The sequence below is a fragment of the Myodes glareolus genome, chromosome 10 (assembly GCF_982192425.1).
Source record: "Myodes glareolus chromosome 10, mMyoGla1.1, whole genome shotgun sequence".
In the NCBI taxonomy this organism is placed as follows: Eukaryota; Metazoa; Chordata; class Mammalia; order Rodentia; family Cricetidae; genus Myodes; species Myodes glareolus.
This window is the reverse complement of record NC_142035.1, coordinates 75,197,083-75,220,526: the sequence shown is the minus strand read 5'-3', so window position 1 is coordinate 75,220,526 and position 23,444 is coordinate 75,197,083. Positions and strand designations below refer to the sequence as shown.

Sequence of the window (23,444 nt, the reverse complement as noted above, 5' to 3'; positions counted from 1 at the left end):
TCTGTGTTAAGCCCCCTCCTTCACGCTGATAGGAATTCTTTCGATGAAGACCTCGATCAGAAACACAGCAAAAGACCGGCTCACCCAAAAGCATCTCATTTTGAAACATTCTCCCTACCCCCCGCCCCCCTGGTTTGCCATCTTGCTCACCATTTACAGCTATCCAAATATCTAAGAAGCAAGCCCCAGAGATGATTGAAACTTTTGATCCGAGAAATAACTCACACATTTGTTTTGCTTTGCTTTAACCTTCAGAGCTGTGCATCATGCTGACAAGTTCTCAGGGTTTTTTTTTTTTATTTTTATTTTTTGAAGATTTTTTTTTCCTTCGGGTTTTCTCCTTCTTTCATTGTGGTAATATTTTCTCCTATCTTCCATCTTCAAAAGAAAGAGGGAAAGAAAGAAAAGTAGGTATCAGCTAATCAGCTCTTACCAACTTCCCCGCAAGAACAAGGCAGAGAACCTGAAGACATAAATCAAGGATTGTTATTATTGTTTATGTGGTGGTGATGTATGGTTCCCCTGGGCTCTGCGTTTTACGTGGCTACTTTGAAAACACAGGACTCTGCTCAGGTACGAGCGATTTGTTCCCGAGCCCTGTCTGGATATTCCTAATAAATATGACTGCCTCTGATTTTATGGTATCCACAAGATAGTCACATAACAAAATATTTTCAGATACCTTGTATTAAGTCTGTATTGTCAACAAGGAGACAACGAGCTAGAATTTCCAGGAGAAACCATTAGCTGTAGTGTAGAGGAAGTTCTGTGGACAGCCACTGCTGTGATAATGTCACGTCCAGGACAGTTTCCAAGGGTGACTATGCACTGGGTAAGCTGAGTCGCTTCTAGATGGGAAATTACGGGTGATTTGGATAATATTTTACTTTTAGGACATATCTATACTCATTTTTTTTCATTGCGAATGTATGTTACTCTTGAAATGAAAAAGATTCTTTTCAATGATTAGTCCCTAGGAAGAGCTGATAATACTAACCCTAAAAATAGAATGAGTGACTTTAATGGGATGCGGGGATGTGGGTTCCGGGACGTGAGAAGCTGATTATCTTCTAGTTGTTTCTGAGCTTGTAGCGTGCCTGCTCTCTGCTAGCTCTGAGAAAGTCCTGGGCGCCGGCTGGCCTCTGCATCGCTTGTCTAAGCCAGGCTAATAGCTCACTTGCCCGGGGGTGGGGGGGAGAGCAGAAGCGGACTGCATCCCCAGTGGGGACTGGATTTGCCGACCATTCCCAACCCACACCTGGCTCGTTTCTGTCCAGCTCCCGACTCCTGGCTTTCTCTTTCAGCTGAAAACCTGTGCTCCCTTCGGACCATCCTTAAGGTTGGTGTGGGCTCCCACAGACCTACATCAGGGCCCCTCGTCTCCCGCTTCCCCCCCCCCCCCCCCGCACTGCTCTGAAGATCATCAAGGGAGGACACTGTGCCTTTGTTTCCAGCCTCAACTTTGCTTAAGTGCTTCAGCTTGCCTTCTTTGGGAACAGATGAACTTAGGGGAAACAGCCCAAAAGCATAGGCTAAAAGACGTACCATTTCAGAGTGTACCGACACACTATTTCAGACATCGGCTCCAGGAGACTATTCAGGTACATGAACCAGAATGGCCACATGCACTGGGTATGACCATGCTTGTCCTGACTAGCATGTCCCAGGCCTCATCAGTTGTTAAACGTTCTAATAGTCTCAGAGTAAAGTTTTCATGTTGTACATGAAAGCTGGCTTGGTGCGCGGCTTAAGCCTTGCCATTTGCCGCCTCTAAGCTTTTGTTCACACTTTGGGAAGCTGTCAAGGCTGCTTCTGCCTTTCCCACCTCAGATAGTTAAGTGTGATGATCGCATTGTCATGGCAGATGAAGAAGTTCTCTGTAAGCTGTGAGGGATGGTTCCCAGGCAAGGGGAGGATAAATGTGATGGACGATAGCCATGTTGACGCTGAAGGTCAAGGTGGTGGGGATAATAAAGAATAAAAAGAAGGCAAACTTGGGAACACTGTGGACTACCCTCTTCCAGCTCAATATGCTCCTAACACTGCTCCCTGGCTCGCAATTCACAGTAACAGGCAGACAGAAACACATAAACCGGCTGCACCAGCCCTCCCCACTCTACGCCATTGTGGCTCCCAGGTTGTTTGCTGGCCAAGTGCTGATAGGCGCTTCTCTTTGTCTGTGGGCATTCATTCTGTGATTTATTTCACGTCCGGGCTGGGAAATCCTTCTGCCCTGTAATTTCCAACACTTGGGACGCTCTTGATGTTCATTTAATGATCTGCGAGGACCCGAGCCAGCAGAATGGAAGGGCTGAATGACCCCACTGGGTTCTCGCACCCTTGACACTCAAGTTTGAGCAGGATGCTTATGTGCCCCCTTCTGCGTCATGCTGCATGGCCCCCAAGCCCATTCTGCAAAGTGTCTGAGATGAGTGATGGTTTGGGCAGGTGGGGGTTAGCATTCAGCTTCCTTTCTTCCGCCTTTTCTTTCTTGTTTGTGGCTGCCCACCCATCCTTATGTGAATACCTTAGGACTTCATGAAGTCACAGAGGACACCTGTTAGCAAGAGCCCTTGCTCTGGCAGGAAGGCACAGAACATCATGGAGTCTGTTCCACAGAGGAAGCATGTACTCTCAGAATTCCAGAGAAATGAATTTAATCTTTGGGCAGCAGAGTCTGAGGACCTGGTACAGGTACTTGGAACAGGGACTCTGGAAAGGGATGTGTTTGCTTTATGTGCAATAAAAGCCCTTCCTGCAGAGGGCTCTCCTGTCTGCTGAGACTCTGCTGTCCCTTCATGAACCTCAAAGGAGCCTGGGGGATTTTTTTTCCTCCCTTCACTCATGCTTTGGGATCAAATGTTTGTAAGTCATACGGCATGGGCTGGGGATATAGCTCGGTTGTTAAGAGTGCTTGCCTAGCATGCAGGGAAACCCTACACTGGATCCATAGTAACTAGTAACACAAAATCAGGTGTGGACGTGCACACCTCAGACCCCAGGACATTGGAGGTAGAGACAGGAGGATCAAAAGTTCATGGTCATCCTTGGCTACATAGCAAATTTGAGGTCAGCCTTGGATATATAAAATTTTGCCTAAAAAAGAAAGACAGTATGTAAAACAGCAGGGTGAAGATAATAGGTGCCAGGCACTACTATTGCAAAAGCCCTGTTATATACACAAGGGTCCTCACAGTGAGGAGGGGCCCTTTCCCGTGCTGTCACATAACCCAACTTTATACACTACCTTCAAAGGAGGTTTATAATACAGCCACAAAAACACACATGTATGTATGTATTGTCATCTTATGTTTCGTCTACATGCATATCCATGCACCATGTGCAGCCTGGTGCCTGCAGGGGCTAGAGGAGAGCATTGCATTCCCTGCCTGGAGTGCAGATGACTGTGAGGAGGGACTCAAATCCGAGACCTCTGGAAGTGCCCTTAACTAGTGAACAATCTCCCTAGGCCCCATGGTATTTCTGATGACACAGAAGGCCTTGCTTGACCTCTGACAGAACTGACTGTGAAGCATCCAGCTGCCTAGTTTTTGAAGGAGTTCTATTTGGTTGTTATACTGACCTATTGACAGCCCTGTGCAGTTGGAATTACTACCTGTCCCTTTGCACAGAGAGGTGAACTGAGGCTCTCTCCAAAGTCACATGACTAGACAGAAATGGAGCTGGGGTACAGTCCAGACTGGCTGAATGCTAGAGCATCTCCACACACTGGCACTACTATAAAATTATTTTATATTATTTATTTTGTGTGTGTGTGTGAGAGAGATAGATAGATAGATAGAGAGAGAGAGAGAGAGAGAGAGAGAGAGAGAACATGTAGATGTATGAGTGTGTATGAGTGTGGCATACACATGTACAGTATGGTCACATGTGCAAGAGGTTGGGTATCCTGTTTTCTCGCTCTCTGACTTATGCCCTTGCAGCAGGGTTTCTGACTGAACCTGGAGCTCAGCTGGTGGTCAGCTGCCCCCCCCCCACGATCTTCCTGTGTCCATCCCTCCTCCAGAGTGGTATTACAAGCCTGTGACACACCCAGCTCTTTTACACATGTGAGGATCTAAAGTCTCATCCCCATGCATGAGCAGCCAGCACTTTTACCCACTGAGCTATCCCTCCATCCCCCACTGTATCATTTCCTGCCTTATCCTCCTGCTGGCTATGGTGGATCGAGCAAGACCTTGGCACCTTCTTCAGGTGGCCCTGCTCCTCCCAGGTGCCCCTCCCAGGGTTGCTGCTACAGTGTTATCAGAAGCTTGGGGGTCATATCTGAGAGAAAATTGTCCCAAGTTCTCCCCTGAGTGAGAAAGCCCAGGGCATCAGCTGCCTCGATTGTCCAGACAACATCACGGTGAAGTTCAACTGACCTCCAAGCTCCCGCCTTTGTTCCGATGACCCCTGTTTCCATCAAAAATAACGGGTTGCTGATAATCTGGCCCTCTGCTCTGCTGCTCAGATGGTAGACTTGGGATCTGCACTCAGAGCCGGCCTCTCAAGTCTAAAGAGAGCCCTTGTGCTCTGTATTTTGACAGGTTGAGAAATTCAATCCATTTATTTTGAAAACCCATTAAACCCAGCCAACGCGGGATATTTAGAAAGGCCAGAACTTTGCTTTTGGTCAGAAGGTCACTGCTGTCATAAAGGAAGTGAAACAAAACATATTTTATCGAAGGGCTGTAATTCCCAAACATTCTTTAAAAATACGCTCTCAGTAAAATGAGACACAACAAAAGCACACTGGATTGAATTGCCGGAAATCGCCACCACTGTAGGCCCTCTTTGTTCAGGCGACTTATTCAATTTTGCATCCTTAGTTCTCAGACCCCATGAGAGGCACACAGTCAGTGCTTAATAAATGCCTGCTGAGGGAGTCTCAAAATGGTTTGCATTGCTGCTTACATTGTTCTCGGCCTTGGTAGCTCTGTTCCCGGTGACAGGTAAGGATGGAGCTTGTGATTTCAGGGTCTTTTGAAAGCGCGTTCAGGAATATGTGATTGACTTGTTCCTGCCTTCTTGAGTCATGCTATTGATAATACAGGTAACGGACTTTGGTTAACTGGATTCTCTAAAGATAATCCGATTGGTCTTTTTGACCTTGGGAAGAGGCCAGGAGAGAGGTTATTATTTTTGTGTTACCTTTAGGAAGGGGGCCTAGGTATAGATCACTACTTGAAAGAAAATAACCTTATTACAGGTGATCCCGAGTGTGTAATGTTCAGAACAGGCTATAAAATCTTCTTTGATCTTCCTACCACGAACCTTTTCACTTCATTGTCCCTCTCTAATGGGCACCTAGAGGTCTCTCTCTTTAGTTCTCTCCTTGTTCTCTCCCCGTATCGCCGGGATCTTTTCCCCTATTCCTTCAGGCTCCACCCTGGAGAATTACTAGATGCCCTCAAGGCTCCCAGCATGACTGCCTTCACCATGACGAGGTGGTAATAAGTCCTAACCAAACATCTAATATTTCACTGGTTGTCACAAGGAAGAAATTTATTTTTATTTTTTATTTTCTTGAGACACTCACTATATAACCCCAGTTGGCTTGGAATTTACTATACAGACCAGGCTGGTTATAAACTTGTGGGTAATCCTCCTGCCTCTGCCTCCCAAGTGCTGGAATTATAGGCATTGAGTCTCCATACCCACAAGAAGAAAACTCAAGACCTGAGACCAGAGCAGATTTTAGAGTCTGGAGAGAGACCCAATCAATAGAGTTCCCTTTCTCTGCCTGCGTTGTGAATGAACTCAGAAATAAGACTAACAAGCCAGCGGAGGGAGGGACTGTGAATGAGACATTAGAGAATACGGTTTATAGCTGTAGACAATTAGCATTCTTAATACAGAATCTTGGAGGCAGGTTTTCCAATAGTTGACGAGGCCAGGCTGGGTCAGGCTGCCCTTTGTTGGGGCAGGCATCACCCAGATGGCACTGTTCAGTTTCTCCCCTCAAACCTCCAAAACAATGCTTTTTCCCATGACGGGGGGCTGAGTGGAGAGCTGGAGAAGTCAGCGACACTGCCTTTACAGGGTCCCTTCTCATGAAGCATCATCTGAAAGAATAATAATTTTTTCTTGCCAGGATGCCATGTTTTATTGCCTCATTTTGTGTTTAAGAAGGGGCCAGCGAGAGGGCTCAGTGGGCTAAGGCACTTGCCACTAAATCCACTTACCTGAGTTCAAGTCTCAGGTTCCACTTGATGAAAGGAGAAGAGAAACTCTTGCAAGATGTCCTCTAACCTCCACATGCATGGTGTGAAAATGTATGTATACACACAATCACACACATACAAACACACACACATACACATACAAATAGATACAATAATTTAAAAAGAAAATTCCATGCCCATAAAAATAAAAGTCCATTTATTTGGAAAGCTAGAATGGCCTGAAGACCAGCACCAAGCCTAGTTTCTCCACAGCACCGAAGTCTGGGAACTGAGCAGACAGTGTATGACCTTCAGAGAGATAACGGTTCCTCGGGTAGGTGGCTGGCTGGGCACACAGATCAACGGGTTAACCTTGGGCGTTTCACATTTCCTGCTGGTGTAGCTCTCCCCACTTCTCACCAGCCTTCTAAGCATTTTAATTTCCTACCTGTACCTTTTCTTGTTCAGATGTAGAGTGCAGTTTCTTACTGGACCAACAACGCTATCTTTGTCAGTATTGCCCATTTCTGTGGATTATTGTATCCTTTCAATGCATGATTTAGCTTATCAAAGTCCCAATCTTTTTTTTTTTAATCCTACTTATAACAAGCCCTCTTCCCTGGCAGAGATGAGGCTATTTTGGGAGAGGACAGAGGAGATGAGGTACGGGGACTCCTAGCCTCCTGGCCTACTAAACAAATGAAGAAACCAAAGCTGGGCGTTCAGGAGTTGGACACAGTGGTGTGCAGGCGGAAGGCACCGTATGGCCCTGTGATGTCCCCTGCTGCACGGCACCCGTGGTCGTTTCTGCTTTACTGAGCACCACTGATCCAGATGAACAACAGTTGCACCCCGGAGTGCGAGTTTCTGAACTATACTTTGCCTCCCTGGGGTGACACACTGGGTGGAGGTTCCAGATGATCACACGGATGAAAAGAAGCAGTCAGAATGAGAGGAGGCAGCCAGGAGCTTTGGGCCTCAGCATCCACCATTCTGGTTCTTGCAGAACTGCAAAGGCAATGGTTCAGGAAAGAGAAGGCTACACAGAGCAAGTCAGAACTCACTCATGAGTTCTCCTATCCTATCTGCCATCTGCAGGGCATACCTATGCTTTCCTCAAAAATTCTGGGGACAACTGGGGACAGTAGTTCACAGATGTAAACCCAGCACTTGGGAGGTGGGGATAAAAGGATCATGATTTCAGGGCCAGCCTGAGCTACATGAGACCCTAGTTCATAAAACAAAACAACTCTTTTAGCCAGAAACACTGTCTTCCAACAATTTGCCAAGATGACAAACACAAAAAGAGACAGCCGTCTGATGTGTGTTCTCTTGGCCTTTCAGAGAACACAGAGTTATTCCTTTGGCCACACACATCTACAGGAAGGATGAGGTTGTAAACATCCATGGAATGGAATGCCCTGGAAATGTTCCCATGGCAAACCTGGAAGAGTCCACAGTGTCACCCGGCATGCTGTTGACATTGTTGTAAACAAGAAATTTAAGGGCACAATTGTCAGAAGAATAAATGTGCACCCTGAACATACAATGTACTTTGAGAACCCAAAGAATATCCTTAGTCAGAAACAGGGAAGCAGAAGAAGAGGGCAACCCTGCTCAACTGAGGCACCAGTCTGCCCTGCTTTAAGAGCTAATGGGGAGCGGCCCCAGCAGCGGGAACCTTTGCTTGTGGCTTCCTAGATACAGCAAATAAATAAACCCAAAAGATCTCTAGACTGCAAACAAAACAGAAAAGGATAAATCAGAAGGACAGATGGCTACAAGGATGAGCGGACGGGTGGACAAGAAGATAGATGGACGGCTAGATGGGCGTGCAGATCCACGGAGTCATCTGCGGGCTCATAATGCTCTTCTCTGATGTGGAGGGAAACACTAGGTAGTTTTTAGAGTCCTACTTGTAACACTTGAAGTTCAAATGCCCAAGCTGAACAAACACAGATACTCCAACACGGAGGAAGTGCCGCAGATTAACCCCGGGCTCCGTGGTCGCTTGCTCCTTGTAAATGCCTCTGAGCTTCTGCTTCTTTAGGTCTAAAGTGATGATAGTACCTTCCTCAAAAAGCCTACTAAGAGTTAATGAAATTACTTTTTGGAAAATGCCAATTACCCCATACCGGGCAGACAGGAAGAAGGAGGGAAGTAGCAAGAGATTGAGAGGTGAGATTTCTGTTTTCTATCAAGCATCTGCTTAGCTTATCACAGGAGTTAGCTTGCAATCAAGTTAGCTAGCAAGCTCAGGGCAGGGAGAGGCCTCTGTTGAGGGTGGCCATAGGACACACACCTGTAGGTACAGTTAAGCATCCCGGTAGGTGTTGCATCCCAGTGGGTGCTGTGTTCTGGTGGGTGCTGCATCCCGGTGGGTGTTGCATCCCAGTGGGTGCTGTGTTCTGGTGGGTGCTGCATTCTGGTGGGTGCTGCATCCCTGTGGGTGTTGCATCCCAGTGGGTGCTGTGCCCCAGTGGGTGCTGCATTCTGGTGGGTGCTGTGTTCTGGCGGGTGCTGCATTGCAGTGGATGCTGTGTTCTGGTGGGTGCTGTGTTCTGGCGAGTGGCTATGAGAAGAGAGTGGCCTTCTGGATGAAGCTGTTGAGGAAGGCACAGGGCAGAGGACAGGAGAGGAGGTTAGAAATGATTCCAGGGAATCACCAAAGGGAACAAAGCAGGCGTGGTTGTGCCGTTTTTGGCCACAGCAAGGAAAAAGATGGCCAAAATCAGAGCTGCTTGTCAATTTCTTCCCAATAAGACGCTCTCCTAAGAAGACACTGCATCAGGAGTTTTCCACTGAGTCCCACTTGGGGCTGTTGTACTTGTCACCTACACCTCTCAGAGCCTCGCCTTTCATTTGTGAAACAGGAAGAAAAGGCCAGGTGGTGGTGGTGCCACGCCTTTAATCCCAGCTGTTGGGATGCAGAGGCAGGTGAATCTCTGTGAGTTTGAGGCCAACCTGTCTACAGAGTTCCCAAAACCACCCAGAGAAATCCCATCTGGGGTGGGGGAGGGGAGAGGTAGAAAAGAAAAACGGGAAGAAAAATTTTATTCGTCTTTCTAGCATTGCGATAGGAACGGCCGTAGGACAGCTCAGTTCCTCAAGTGCTCACCCCACAAGCACAAAGGCCTGAGTTCAATCCCCAGAACCCACATTTAAAAGAGAATAAAAGCCCTGCCCAGGGGGACAAACTTATAATCCTGGTGCTAAAGAGGCGGGGATGAGTGAATATTTGGAGCTTACTGGTTGTTCCCAGGCCTCCACATGCACACAAACATACATGCACATGAGTGCCCTTGACACTCTCGACACTCTCACATGCACATAGACAGAATTTAAAATGTTAAAGAAGACCTTTGTAAACAATAAAGCACTGGTACGTGTAAGCTTCCAGCTGCTGACAGCTTTTCACCCGGCAACAGCAGAGAGGCTTCAAGCGCAAAGCAAACCAGTTCACTGCTGCCCAAGGGGCTCCTGCTTACATCCAATAGTCAGGCTGGGTGTGGTAGCTCATGCCTGTAGGGCCACCTACCTGGAGGTTGAGGGAGTAGGCTTGCTTCAGCCCAGGAGCTCAAAGCTAGCTTGTCAGCATCCTGAAGGCTCTATCTGAATCAAATGACCCAGTCCTCTTGTCTTGCTTCCTGAGATCCACTACAGTGGACTTGGGGCACCTGTCCACCTCTTCGTTTGCCATTTCAGTCAATGACCTGACACCCTGGCTCTGCTCAGGGTCAGACCCTTCCTGCCCAGCACCTTTGCTCTTTCTGTTACTCAGGAAGAGAGTCTTGACCATGGTTGGCGCCATGTTGTGATCCAGGTCTTCTCTGGGACACTATCTTCTGAAAGAGGAGACTGCTCTTGTACCAGCTGATCTAAGGAATTCTTTTCGTTCATTTTTACGTAAATGAGTGCTCTATCGACTTTATGCCAGAAGAGGGCATCAGGTTCCACTAGAGATGGTTGTGAGCCACCATGTGGGTGCTGGGAATTGAACTCAGGACCTCTGGAAGAGCAGCCATTGCTGTTAACCGCTAAGCCATCTCTCCAGCCCCAGTATTGTCCACTTTTACACCACCTCATCTGTTCAGTTATGGTCTTTCACTTTCTTCCATTTTTATCATGGAGTTTATCACTATAAAAATATGCCTTGATTATTTATCATTTGTTCCTTCATGGTCTCCCTCTTCCTTCCCTAATACAAATTCCTTCAGGAAGAATTGGGTGTGTCTGAGCCACTGACCCACCATGTCATGGGTGGTTCTGACACACAAGATGTGCTCTGCAGACGCTCATGGCTGAGTTCAACTGTAGTCTCTCCCATCCAAGAAGCCTTCAACACAAGCCAAACATTTTCTTGCTACAGGAAAAGTCTCCAGCAGTCCCCACAAACCAGGAGCTCTGACTTTAACTCCTGCTGTTTCAAAAATCATGAGTGAAGGCGTCAGAATACCACCAGGAAGGGGCCCAAATCACAAGCTTGGCCTGTCCACTGTGAGACCAGTCCAGGCAGAAACATGCCAAGCTCATGGGCACTGCAGAGGTGGCTCAGTGGGTAATGTACTTGCTGCACAAGAATGAGGACCTGAGTTCAAATCCCCAGAGTCCCCACAAAGTGAATCATGGTAGTGCATATTCCCAGTGCTCCTATGGCAAGACGGAGCAGAGACAGAAGAATCCCGGAAGCACTTGGGTCAGCTAACCAACCTGCCGTCTGCCACAGCTAGCAAAGAAAACCTCAAGTCAGTTCAAGGCGAAGGTGAGACTGACACCTGAGATTGTCTTCTGACCTCGCAAGCCAGCTCTGGCATACGTGTCGCTGCACTTACATACATGTAAACACGTCATAAATACCCACAGCTCTCCGTCCCACATGCAGAATGCCAAACTCACAGTTGTAGGACCAAACAAGAATGAGAGCAATTGCTGATCAAGAGGAAATTGAGGACTGGAGTCAAGGAGGGCTCTCAGCAGACGGGAGCTGGGGGTGCGGTGGGGAGCAAATGTCGTGAGACCTTTACTAGAGCTGCCTGTGGTGTCGTTTAGTGAGGCAATTTGTGCCTGGCTGATCCACATGGTAGGGAGGTGCCGGCAGAGCCATGACCCCAAGCTTCTGCAAACTGCTGCTGCTGCAGCTTAATGAGCCAGTCAGCCATTCAAGTGCCTCCTCCCTTGTGGCCGCGCTTGCAAATTGCGCAGCTAAAGGAACGTACTGGAGAGCAGGGGAGCTGATCCTTGACCAAAGTCTTCACTTCCGGCCCACTCCACATGGCTTTTCGACCTTAGTGTCTGCCACCTGTCACTGCAGCTGTGGCGGCTTCTTCACCGTTCTTCTAGTCGACTGTGTCCACACCTGCCCCGGGGCCTTTGCACTGGCTGTCCCCTCTGCCTGGGACCCTTTCCCACCAGGTATTTGTCTGGTTGTTTCCTAGACTTACTGGACAGCAATGTGACTAGCTACACAATCCACAGAGAGCGCCTGCCCTCAGTCCCCAACCCCCTTGCACACTTCCTGCTTGAACCAATCTAGTGTGAGTTTCTGAAAAGTGGGAAAAGTTTGTCTTGCTTATTGCTGAATTCCTACCCACCTCCCAGAGCAGCAACTACTTTAAAATGTAAAGAAAAGCAGGGACCAAGCAGATTTATTGAATGAATGTTGAAGGCATAGCAGGATGAGCCACAGAGGTATGGAGGGCTCAGACTCCAACTGTGGGTGTGGATGGGCGAGGCCAGCCAGGGTGGGGCCAGGGTGAGAGAAGTCAGTGACATGAGACATAAAACAGGAAAGGTTCAAGGCACAGGGGAGCATTGTAGGAGCATTACAGGACCCGCATGAATATATAGTTTTCAATAGAAGAAAGCCTACTTAGTAATGATGCATGTCTTTATCCCAGTACTCGGTAGGCAGAGGCCGGCGGATCTCTGAGTTCAAGGCCAACCTGGTCTGTAGAGCGAGTTCCAGGACAGCCAGAGCTACACAGAGAAACCCTGTCTTGAAAAGCCAAAACTGAAGAAGAGCAGCCTGTATTGTAATAACTGTTATTCTTGAAATTACTTGGTTCCACACACGTTTCTTTTAGTTACCCACAGTGGTTCAGCAGCCACCAGGCACACACAAACTTTCTTTGTGACAGGAAACTAACTTTTTCCGCTGGGGTGGAACTTGCGGACATATAGCTTAGTAAATGAGCTTTTCACATTAATTTTTTTGTGTGTGCACACAGGTGTGTGTATTCATGTGGATGTGGACATGCTACAGAATATCTGTGGAGGTCAAGTGATAGTCTCCAGGTCTGGTCCTTGCCTTCCACCTTATTTGAAGCAGGGTCTTCCATTGTGTAGCCCTGCACTGAAGAGCCCAGGCTAACTTGGCTCCTAAACTTTTAGGGGGATTCTCTCAGGCCCACCTCCCATTGTGCAATAGGGAGTCCGAGATTACAGACAAGTGCCACCGTACCTGGGTTTATAGAGAGACCTTGTGATCTGCACTCAGGTTACCAGGCTTGAATTGTCATGGAGCCATTTCCTTAACCCCAAATTTGTTTTTAAGACATGTCTAAACATTTATTAATTTCATTTCTTCTCATTGTTTGAAACTCTTTTCTATGTCTGGGGTCCTTGGGGCTGGAGAACTCTGAGTCTGGGTCCCACAGTGGCTGGCACACCTGTGAGAGGGGACTTTCAGACAGACCCAGTAGTGAGATCAGCAGGGTCTCCAGTCGTGGGGACCCCTCGAGCAATGCTGCTTCCACTCAGGAAATGAGCTGAGGATCCAGTGGCAGGAATCAGAGACAGAATGAGAGAGCGAGGGACGCCATAAGAAAACAAATGGAGATTCGGAGGTCTAGGAGGTAAGCAAGATAGAGGGAGGCCAGGGGGCTGCAAGGGTGTTGGTTAGGAGGTAAAGTAGTGGGCTGAGTTTGGGATGTATTCCTGAGAAGGCGTGGAGCCTTCCTTTCCGTGTCTGTAAGGAGGATGCAGTAGTAAGGGCTCCCTGCAGAAACAAAACTGTGGAGAAATATGGATATAGATCTCTCTGTCTCTCTGTCTCTCTCCCTCTCTCTCCCTCCCTCCCTCCCTCCCTCCCTCTCTCTCTCTCTCTCACACACACACACCACATACAATTATAAGGAATTATTATCCAGAATTATGTCTGACACATAATAAAGGCTCAATAAGTGGTATCCATGTTTATTAATTTTATCAACCTAAACATCTCTGGAAGGTGATTGCCCTTACTAAGGTGTAACAGACTGCTTATGCCAGGGTGGTACCTGTCTCTAGGACATACACACTAACTATTCGTTGAATTTGGAGCTTTGCCAAGAATTGAGGAGTGCCAACTTCCTTTCCTGGGAAATGACATGGATCTGAGAGTTTATTCCATGAATAATAAGCAAGTCTTGTGTCATGAGACCCTAAGAAAGCCCCAGTCATTCCTCTGGGTGATAGAGTGAAGCTGTTGTATCCCCACTTGCTCACAACTCGCTTGGGGCTGCTAAGAGACCAGGCTTCTCTCAGGCCAAAGGACTTAAGCAGCAAACTGTCCCTCGCCCCACTTCCTCCCCACCATTGTTTTCATACTTCTCTGACGCATCAAACATGGAGACTAATACCCGTCATTTCCACTCCTTGGGGCACACTAAGGATCAAAGCATGGTGCACATGGAAACACTACAAATTCTAGGAAGCTCCAAAGGGACCCCATTCAGTCTAGTGTCCAATCAAAGACCACGTGGTCAACACAAACCTTCATTCCTGTGTGCATGAACACCCATCAGGTGTCTACTACATGCTGAGAGCTGCGCTGGACTCCAGGAAACACAGGGCATGGGGAGCGAACAAGGCCCACACTGCCTTCTTGGGGGCTTTCTTGGGCTCTTCCAGAACTTTCCTCTCTCATGATTTGCCTTTTTTTTTGTCTTTTGTTTTGCTTTGTGTACACCCTGAACTTACTAAGTAACGTTGATCTTCTGTCACTTGTAGAGATCTTAAACTTGGCTAAGGCAGAAATCTATCTGGTTTTGCTTACTATGATAGTGCCATATCAGCCCCAGTGCCTAGCACACAGTAGGGATTCAGAGACAGGTTACTCGTAAATGAATGAATGGCTAGATAGATGAATGAATGAATGAATGAACATTTTGTAAGTGAACAAGAATGTAAAACATGAAAGTAACATCAGACTCAAATGTGCATCCTACTAATGCTGGTTCAAAAAGACAATGACCTAAGCAAAGCCTATATTATATTAGGTAGATCTCAAAGCCACAGTCAGCCTTCCCTTTGGGCTCAGTGTGACAGAGTTGAGATGGACCATTATCTTCTGAGGCAGCTAGCAGTTGCAGAAGAGAGGCTGGGGGAGGGCCTCTGGCCCAAATCAAGCGCTTCAAAGGCTGTAGTATTCTCTTCCAGATCCCAGATGCCCACACAACCTGGCCTGAGAGATTAGAACAAGTCTACCTGGGCCTCCTGCTGTGATCTGACCCAACCTGCTGCCTGACCTTGGGAGGCTGAGCCTGGGCCCCACCTCAGAGGGGCCCTGCATCTCTGCAGTAAAACTACCTCCAGCATTTCCCAGGGCTTGGGGTGAGAGTGTTCCCCTGGCTATGGAAGAGGAGAGGACTGGTCTCCAGGATGACCTCTTGTCCGTAGCTACCCCTGGTGGTTTAGGTGCCATTGGAGTGGAGAATTACCATCATCCCCAAAGATATGAAATGTGCAATGTATTTCCTGTTAACTGGCTGGGCCTTCTGATGTCTTGGACCTCAGCCTCCCGTGAAATTGCGTGGGAATAACTTTCACAGTCTATGGTCCACTTCAGGGAAGGGCTCTCAGCTATTCCGAGTGACCGGCTATAGGGCGTGCCAATTCTGCTAAAGAATTCCGAGGATTTCCACGTAGAACAAAGACCAGACTAACTGTGATTCTGCTCAGCAAACTCTACTGAGTGGTGGCCTTTGACTCGGTGAAAGGAAGAAACGCCTGTCAACCATAGCCATCTGAAAACGAGATGAACCACACAGAAACCCGGGTCGCTTCACCCCAGCCCGGTGGTGTCTAAGACGGGCCTGGGTTTGAGCAGCATGCTCTGTATTACCACATGTGTAATGAGAGCTGTGTCATGGGTCTGCTGTCCTCAGGAAGGTCTTGACTCAGGAGCATGAAGGGATAGTTTAGCGCAACTTAAAAAGCAAAAGCCATTTAGCAGCTGTACGTCAGCTTTGGGCATCTACACGCACAGAACCACACAACTCTGTATGTGGGTGGGGTGGGTCTGGTAATTATCACTGCGCTCCAGATGGGAGACAGACTGAAGCAGTGACTTACCCAAGGTCACACAGTCGGGAAATGCAGAGCTGGGACTCAGCTCCTCACAGCTAAATTGCTTTTCACCCTCCTCCCCTGGGCTTCCATACTACCTCCCTTCCATTCAAGCGTGGAAGTCAGAGCTTTGAAAAGTGACTTCTACCAAGAACATTCAGCAGAATGAGCCCAACATAGAATGATAACTCACAGCGACACAAAGGGCCTGGACCGGAGGAAATTACCCTGCACAATTTGCAAATCACCTCGACAGAGTCTTCTGGGCGAAATGAAGGCTAATTTTAAAACATCCGCATCCTCTGGGCCTCGCCCTTCCCCCCTAGAGGTTCTTGGGGCTGTTCAAGCAAAAATCCTTCTGCTGTCATTTGCATTGTTCTTGGGAGGGGGAAAGTAAGAAAGCTCGGAGGTATGGCTCCCCTGAGAGGGGCAGCAGGCTCACACCTCATTTGGCACAACTAGACCAGCCGTGAATTCGTGCGAAGTTGGCCTGCAGTCCAGAGGAGTTAATTAGTCAGCTTTCCCCCCAGAGAAGGTGGCCGCTCGACCTTTCACGAGAAATGAATGCACTCCACCCAGTGACAAGAAATGAGGGCGCTGGTCACCCGATTAAAAACGCGAGCCTGGGAGAGCTCTGGTGAGGGCTTCTACCACGCTGCCCCTGTGCTGTGGGGGATGCTGGGCACCATCACTGAGCAGAGGGCATGCCCCCTGGGGGTCCAGGGAGGTCCTAGCTTGTGAAATGTGGCAGTGGACAGTATTTGAGAACCCTTTCCCTACCTTTACACATCAGTTCATTTATTATTGTACAATTATGTTTATTTATTTATATGTGTGTTTGTGTGTGAACCTCTGTGCCACAGTATACGGATGCGTGTGGAGGTCAGAGAGCAACTTTGAGAGTCGGTTCTTTCCTTCCCCATGTGCCCTGGGGACTAGACTCGTTTGCCAGGCTTGGCAGCGAGTGTCTTTCCCCACTGAGCCAACTCACTGCCCACAGAGCCATTTATTACAGTGATCACAAAGGTCCCAGCCCCTGAGGTCACTGTATTCATATTTCCCAACTCCTTCTCTTGGGTCATTTTGGGATTCACCTGCTTGTCTGAGGGTCTCCGTCCTAGGCTGCCAGAACTCCTAGCCAATCCCCAAACATCCATTTGTCACTGAGTCCTGGGGATGGTTGGATAATCATGACTTATCGTGAGACTAAAGGTAACTTTCACTTCCAGGGCATTTCCAAACCGGTCAGAATGTTCGCGGTTTCCCATGACCTCCTGGGGGCCCTAGGCTCTGTGTCCCCGGCAGCAGGAAGGGTAGGCTGCCTGTGTAGCCACCAGGCTACTCATCCTTAGAACAACAAGGCCGGCAGCGGCGTGGCTCTCACCTTATCAGAGCGCTTGGCCTGGCTGGATTCTATTAATTACTGAATGCTGCTGGAGCTGGAAGATACAGGAAACAGTTTACATGGCTACCTAGTGCCCCAGCTCGCAGCCTCTCTGGAACCGTATTATTGTAGTGGCATAATTGTGATTAGGGGCAGTTCCCTGAGGAAGACCAGGCCTTTGATGATTGAGTCACTTCCTCTCCACTTCACTTGAGTGTGATAGTGTGGCTGGCCCCATGGACATGCTCACCCTATGCTGAGTTCCATAGTTAAGCTCCCCAAACCAGGATCCCGGAGGAGGGGAAACAAGATAGAGCCGCTCCCGTTTCTACTTTTGGTAACAACAACCTGGTACCTGTTAGTCATAATGTGTTACTCCAATAGCAAGTGCTTTGGAAGCAGGAAGGTCAGCCATTATAGTCAGCAACTGTGTAGCTTTGGTGGTAGGTCCACTCTTTGAGTCTTGGTTTCTCTACTTGTAAAATGGGGAATGATAAGAGATTATCCGAAATGTTTGTTGGGAGGATTAAATGGAATTATTTTAGTGTTTATAAACACTAAATTAGCTATTGTTATTATTGTAGTTCTTGTCTCTCCTCTCCAAAATCAGCTGGACTGCTCCTCACAGGGGAAGCTTCAGAGGGATGACATGCCTGGCTGCAAGGGCCTAGAGGAAGGGAGGTTTCAGTCTCTGGGACCTCTGTGGTGATTCCCCGGGCCACAGCATCCTGAAATAGAGCCCATCTGTCTCACCTTGACCTTGGTGTGCCTCTCTAGAACTAGTAGGTGCTGCCCTTGTCCACTCAAACGCTGATCAACACTGGAGGCTTTTACCCAGAGCAGCCCCACACGAGCTGCCATGAATCAGGCTTATCTCAGCCCCTTCAGTCAGGCTTCAGGGAGAAAAACACCCTCTGTGCACAAGGGTGGGAGCCAAGTTTGTCAAACAAAGGGCTCTGCCCTTTTTACCGGAACTGGTGTGAGTGGGCCCCCCTCAGTTGCTTTCTGAGGGGCCTCGGGTGGAGCGTGCCGGGCCGGGTAGCAGTGCTCTGTGGCACCCAGCAGAGGACATAACAGGGGGTAAGGGTGACAGCCCGGTGGGCTCCAGAGTCTGCTTGCCTTGGGTTCACATCTGTCAGTAGTTGCATGTCACTTTTCCTAGCAGAGCCTTGATTTCTTCATCTGGTAAATGGGGATAAAAATATCCTTCTCAGAGTCCTGTGGCCAGGATGAAATTAGATACCTATGCAAAACGCTTGGTCTAGTCATACATACAGCAAATCGTCAATAAACGGTAGCCACTTAGTGAGGGAAGTTAGGGAGGCCCATTGACAGGCTCTTGGTCCCACATAGAGGAGTTCTCCCACTGCCCCAGAAGGACTCGTGAGACCTGAAACAATTCAGACACTGTTTGTCCGACCAAATGCATTCCCCCACACACTGGGGGTTCCAGCCCATTGTTTCTGTTTACATTTCCTTCCTTCTTTTCTTTTTTCTCTTTCTTTTATGGGCTACAGCTGTAATAACACACTGACCAAAAGCAACTGGGGAGAAATGAGTTTATTTCCTTTACCTTTCTCTGGTCACAGTTCATGGAGAAAGGTCAAGGCAGGGACTCAGATCAGGAACCTGGAGGCAGGAGCTGATGCAGAGGCCATGAAGGGAGGCTGCTTACTGGTTTACTCCCCATAGCTTGCTCAGTCTGCTTTCTTTTAGCACCCAGGACCACCTGCAGTGAGCTGGGCCCTCGTACATCCATCATTAGTCAAGAAAAGGCACCACGGCCATGTGGATAGGCAAATCTTACAGAGGCATTTTTCTCACTTAAGGTTCCCTCTTCCCAAATGACTCTAGCGTGTGTCAAGCTGATATAAGGCTGACGAATAAGTTAGCTTTGTGTATGTATGTATGTATGTATTTTTGTATGTGTGTTGTATGTGTGGGGGTGTGCATGCGTCATAGTGTACATGGGACGGCAGAGGACTAATTGCAGGAGTTTGTTCTTTCTTTCAATCCTGTGGGTTCTGGGGATCAAACTCAGGCTGCTGGGCTTCTCAGCGGGTGCCTCTACCCATTGACACTCTTGCTGACCCCAAACTCTGTAAAATAGAGACCATATATATTTTATTCACCACTGTGTACCTAGTACATTTAAAAATATTTTATGTGTATGAGTATTTTACCTGCATGAATGCCTGTGTAGCACATTCATGTATGCTGCCCGTGGAAGTCAGAAGAGGAAGTATGATCTCCTGGGACTAGAATTACAGACAATTGTGACCTGCCTTGCGGATGCTGGATGTCAAACTCCGGTTTGTTCTCTGGAAGAGCAGCCAATGTTCTCAGCTGCTGAGCCAGCTCTCCAGTCCCTAGTGCATTATGTATATTAAAAAAAATGATGGCTGCCCTAACAGACAACCACAAACTTAGTGGCTTAAAACACACAAACTTACTCTCCTCCAGTTCTGAGGATGGAGGCCTACAGTGGGTCTCCTGGGCATAGTGTCATGGTGTCAAGAGAGCCACGTGCCTCTGGAGTCTCAGGAGACAATCTTAAGATTGCCCGGGGCCCACTTCTTCTATTTTCCAAACCAGCCTGGCAGGCATCTTCAGGTTGGACTATAACCATTGCGTTGAAGGACCACTGAGATTGTATCAGGTCTGTGTGGGTAATCCTGATTGCCCACCTCACCAATAGCTCAATAGCTCCACCTGTAAATGTTACACCCCCACTGTCATGCGATACTGTATATTCTGGGGACAGGACACTTTGAGGGAGCTGCAATTTTGCCCATCACATCCGGGATGAAAGAAAGTGGGCACAGGGTGAGATGCAGGAAGGCCACAGGATTGACAGCCTCTTCTGGGACGTAACAGTCACTTGTGAGCCAGGACTGCTGGCACAGGCCTGTAATCCCAGCACTCAGGAGGTGGAGGAAGGAGGATCAGGAATTCAAGGTCATCCTTGGCTACACAGTGAGTTCAAGGCCACACTGGGTCAAGTGAGACTTTGTGTCTAAAACAAATAAATAAAGAACAAGCAAACAAAGTGTGAGAAAGGTCGTGTTACAAGTGATTGTAACAGGGGATGGGGAAGACGTCAATGGAGGACAATCAGAGTCTTCGAGTAGTGTTCCATACCCGGGAGCATTTATACAGTAAATATTCCGGGGATCAGCTAGGTGCTGAGGAGGCGTAGATAAGCCAGATGATGGTTGCTGCCTTCTAGGAGCTGACAGGATCAGAGAAACCTCCAGAAAAGGTATGGACAGTACCAGGGCTTGAAACAGGGAGGCGACAGATAGGGAAACATGAGTTTTAGAGATAGTTACAAACCCAGAGTCTGGATTGGGCTCTTCTGTGGACATGGTTGTGTGGCATCTGACAAGAAGTAGAAATAACAGCAGGACCATGTTGCTGGGAGAACACCACGATTTAGCATTTGCCCGGTATTTGAAAGAGTGTCTGGCCATGTGTTGGCGGGATGTCATCGTCCTTTTGGTCTTCTCTTAAACATAGCAGCAAGGAGTTAGGGATATTCCAGCGGCTAGCAGACCGTTTTACTCATGGTGGCTGATGGTGTCGGGTAGGAATGCTCATTTGGATGTGGATTTTCCAGTTTCAACTTTCCAGGGTGCGGTAAAAGGGCGGCTTTTACTCTGACGAATCCTGATTACCTCTTCCTCCAGGCCAACCGTTTGACCTGAGGCAGGTCATACTTTCCACAGTGGACCAAACCTTTCGGTGTTCCTCAGAGGCCTCTGGTGCCAGATTCTCAGGGTGGGGATCTGAAGAGCCAGCAGCTCTGGAGCCACTTTGGAGGTTAGGGTAGGGGTCCTAGATTCCCTAGGGTAAGGTTCCCTTTGACCCCTGTCGTCTTTCATCAGATAGATTTCGAGACACCCTTCTGGATGCCAGCAACTTCAGTCACCCTTCTTTAACCCAGTGCTAACGGTTGATGGGTAAGCAAACGTGACTGCTGTCAGAGGCTGAAACAGGCTTATTAAAGGCATTTTCTCCATGGAGGTGCCAAAATGACCCCCCATCAGACAGGAAGTTCTATTGCTTGAAAGGAGCCAATGCTATCAGGAGAAAGCATACCAGTTGGTCCTCTCGGGAAGGGACCCGTGAGCAATCAGCAGGGCTCCTCTCCAGCTGGCCTCAGGGTCCTTTGTTCAGCCCCAACAGGTCAGGAAAAGTTTGAGCAGGCCAGAGTTGTAAAGGGGCAGTTCCAGAACTTTCCCTGCGTTTTTCCAACCCAGGGACCATGACAGCAGGCTAACCCTGGTCAACTAAGCCAAAGCCATCAGGCAGATTTAATGATGCTTCTCTCCTACTCGAAGCACATTGAGGGCATCCTATTGCCCTCCTGGTCAAGTTCAGTCGCTGAGTGTGCTCTGCCAAGGCCCTAAAGACCTGTCACCCTCTCAAACTGCATTCTTCTTTCGGTTCCGTCAGGGCCTAGACTGTTGCCATCAGCCTGAACTCTCCACTCTGCACATTGTGTCAGGCTGGGTCTGGACGGTGCTGCTGGGCCTGGGAGACCAGGGCTGCGGACCTGAGAAGGGGTTGTGCAGAAATCAGAAATGAATGAGACAGACTTCTCCAGCCGCCCCCAGTCCAGGCAACTACTGTCAGAACGGCTTTCTTTGGTGTCCTTTTCCTAGTCTACGCACTTCCTGAAGACAGGAGACCTGTCTGAGACCTCAGGGTTTCAGATAACACTCACGGCGGTAACCACGACTGTGCTAAGAGGCCTTCCGTTAGTGATGGCAGCACCATCACTAATAAGGGTCATTAACTGAGACGCAACATGTGTCACACTGTGAGAAGACTTCATGTGCCTTATCTTATAATAACTCTGGGGGGGGTGTTTTGTCCTCACTTTAGAGAGAAGAGAGTTAAGGTCCTTTACTCATTAGGAAGTGGTAGGGCAGAAACCAGAACCCAGGCTTTCCAGAGCCTAGATCTGTCTATAAGTCAAAGGTATATTGCTTCCTACGTGTGGGCACGTACGTGGAGCTGCTGCTGGCTGATTTATTTTACTCCAGGAAGGGCAAGAAGATGGGATCAGGTTGGGACCTCTGTCGTTTGGCCTTACTTCAAACAAAGATGTCAGCAGGGAAGTAAAGCCCCTGACTTCCCTCCTCTGAAGACCAAAGCCAGGCCAAAAATAGGAGAGACAGGAAGCATTTGATCCCTAAGTGTCACATGAACACATCCTGCTAACTCCACCACGAGGGAGTGGCTGAGAGCAGCTGCCACACAGGGGCCAGCGAGGAGGTCAGCTCGCTGGGTGTCATCAGCTAGACCTTCTGGGACTGCTACGGTTCTGGGATAGGCTGACGGTTGAGCATCTGAACATTTGGGTTGCAGAGAAACCGCTATGGCCAAAGGCATTCTTACTGCAGCTCTCTCCAACAGATGATAACCACCCACCGTTGTCATTACCCCAGCCACATCCCACTGCTGAGCCCAGATGACGGCACAGAAAGAGGCCTTGGATGCTTTGCGTGGCTGACTTTGACTTAAGGTCTCTTGATGCCCGTCCTAAACCTTTCTCGGGCTTCTTTGCGCCTACTTCCGTCTCTCCGCTTGACTCAAGTCAGACCATCAGGTTCTGACACGTCCTCAACTTCCTATGTACTTCCCTCAGTACAGTCTTGCATGCTCAGTCTGCTCTCGGTCTGTGCTTCTTAGAGAGCCTGGGCTGACTGTGAGAACGTCTAGTGATTCCTCATTTCATAGCTCAGAAAAACAAATCCTGAGAGACAAAGGACTTTTTTTTTAAAGATGGAAAAAAAAAGACTTATTTTATCTTATGTGTATGAATGTTTGCCTGCATATACCACACGCATGCCTGGTAGCAGTGGTCAGAAGAAGGCTCTGGCTTCCCTGGAAGTACAGATAGTTGTGAGCCACCATGTGGGTGATGGGAACGGACCCCAGGTCCTCTACAAGGGTAGCAAGTGTTCTCAATTACTGAACCTACTTTCTAGACTTGGCAAGGAGTTTTTCTGAGGTGCTACAGAGAACTCTTGAAGGGCAGGAAATGGGCTTTCCAGCTAGCAGGCCACATCTCTGCCATCATGTGTGTTTGGGAAGGAGGAGAAGTGAGAAGACCTGTGTGAGAATTTCTTCAAAATAGCCCCTCCCACTTTCATTCAACGTTCACCAGCTTGAAGGCTTCAAAGGTGTAGACAGTACCTGTCCTATTTACGTCTGCCCTAGACATTCCAGTCCCCAAAGCTTGGGCCCCTGACCGCAGTGTTGAGAGTACCATTCAAATGAGAGGGTTGCTATTGCTCTTCAGCTGTGGCAGAGGCACTGTAAACAGACACCAGCAAATAGCTCTGTGTACAGCAAAACAAGGTAGCAAGGATCAAGGGGGAGTTCTCCCGGGTTAGAGGAAACAGCAGCAGCATGTGTCCAGGCACTCACCCCATGGAAGCTTTCTGCTAATTTCTATGGCACCTGGAAGGGAACAACACTGCCTCATGCATGGCTTCCATCCTGCTGATTGTCACATCTCCCACATGACACTGAGCTCGGGGTCCTGATAAGGT

At 48.4% G+C, this 23,444-nt stretch overlaps 1 long non-coding RNA gene across 1 annotated transcript; it reads right to left on the bottom strand.

Moving 5' to 3' along the window:
* Nucleotides 1-19,923: 19,923 nt before the first annotated feature.
* LOC125406612 (uncharacterized) lies at nucleotides 19,924-23,405 on the bottom strand. The gene is made up of 2 exons (XR_007233967.3): nucleotides 23,320-23,405; nucleotides 19,924-21,436 (listed from the first exon to the last, which is right to left on the bottom strand). It is a non-coding gene; the product is annotated as an uncharacterized LOC125406612 (long non-coding RNA).
* Between the last annotated feature and the right edge of the window lie 39 nt (nucleotides 23,406-23,444).